This window comes from Penaeus monodon, chromosome 20 (genome assembly GCF_015228065.2).
Source record: "Penaeus monodon isolate SGIC_2016 chromosome 20, NSTDA_Pmon_1, whole genome shotgun sequence".
NCBI classification, from domain to species: Eukaryota; Metazoa; Arthropoda; class Malacostraca; order Decapoda; family Penaeidae; genus Penaeus; species Penaeus monodon.
Window position 1 is genome coordinate 43,265,828 of NC_051405.1, and position 1,691 is coordinate 43,267,518.

The window sequence follows — 1,691 nt, forward strand, 5'->3', positions numbered from 1 at the left end:
TTTAATTATATATTTTTAAATTTCTATATATCTATATCTATATTATATATATAAAATTATTTTAAAATAAAAATATCTTATATCTATCTTAATATATATATCTTAATTATCTCTATATATATTTTTTATATAATATTATATATTATTCATCTCTAAAATATCTAAAATATCTATATTATTATAATGTTATATATTTCTATTATCTATTATATTCTAATTTTATATTCTATATTTATACCCCTCTAAATTTATTATATATATAATTCTTATATATATTTTTATCTCTATCTATCCTATCCCTTATTCTATATATATTCTATATTCTTATATACTATTATCTTCTATATTATCTACTATCATCTATATATATATTATATATAATATATCTATATCTATATCTCTTATATATCATCTTCATTATTATATTTTATTTTTATCTATTTTTCTAATATTCTATCTCTCTTCTATATTTCTATACTATATATATCTCTATCTTATTATATTCTATAATCTTATATTATCTATACTATATATATTATTTATTCTATTTCTATTCTATTTATCTTATATATCATTCTCTATCTATATTATTTCTTTAATATATATCATAATATATCTATATATCTTCATATTCTAACTTATATTATATATATATATTATATCTATTATATTTATCTATATTTATAATATTTTGTTTAATTTTTTTAATATCTTCTTATATTTATTCTCTATCTTATTCTTCTATATTATTATATCATATATATATATATTTTATCTATTATCTCCCTATCTTATATATATTTTATCTCTATTTATCCTTATTCCTATTCATTCTGAATTATATCTCTCTATATTACTTTCTATTTTCTTTTATATATATATCTTTATATATCTATCATCTATTTTCTATCATTCAAATACATATTTTTTCTTCTATCATATTATATCTACTATCTCTAATCTATTATATTTTAATCTATATATCTTAATATATTATTATTATATTTATCCTCTTTTTCTTATATATATTCTTTATCCTTATTTCTATTATTATATTAATTATATATTCTATCTTTTAATCTATATTTGTTTTATCTAGATATATTCTATTTTTCTCATATATCTCTATTTCTCATTATATTATCTTTATTATTATCTATCTATATTCATATTATTTTTATATTAATTAATTCACTATTCTCTTTATCTATATATATATATCTATATATATTCTATTTCTTTATATTATATTCTTATCTATTTATATCTTATATATCTATATATCTCTATATTATCTTCTCTCTTTATTTTATATCTTATCTATATATATATTATATCTCTATAATATCTATTTATATCTCTTCTGTTATTTAATCAATATTATTCTCTTTTCCTAATCTATCTTACTATCTTCTATCTAAAAATTTATCTTTTCTCTATTTATTATATTATCTCTATATCTTATATTATTATTCTTTATATTTTATATTTATTCTCTCTTCTTTCTACCTATATATATCTATATTCTTTATATATATCTATATATTATCTTATATATATATATTATTTTTTTTTTATATTCTTAATTATATTTTCTTCTTCTCTATTCTCTTATCTATCTTATCTTCTATCTCTTATTATTTATCTTTTATATACTTATTACTTCTATATTTATATCTATTATTCTATTT

The 1,691-nt window shown here is 13.7% G+C and overlaps 1 protein-coding gene across 1 annotated transcript in view; it reads right to left on the minus strand.

The window, feature by feature from the left end:
- Positions 1-1,691, minus strand: part of LOC119585853 (2-oxoisovalerate dehydrogenase subunit alpha, mitochondrial-like) — a 16,148-nt gene that overhangs the window by 7,436 nt on the left and 7,021 nt on the right.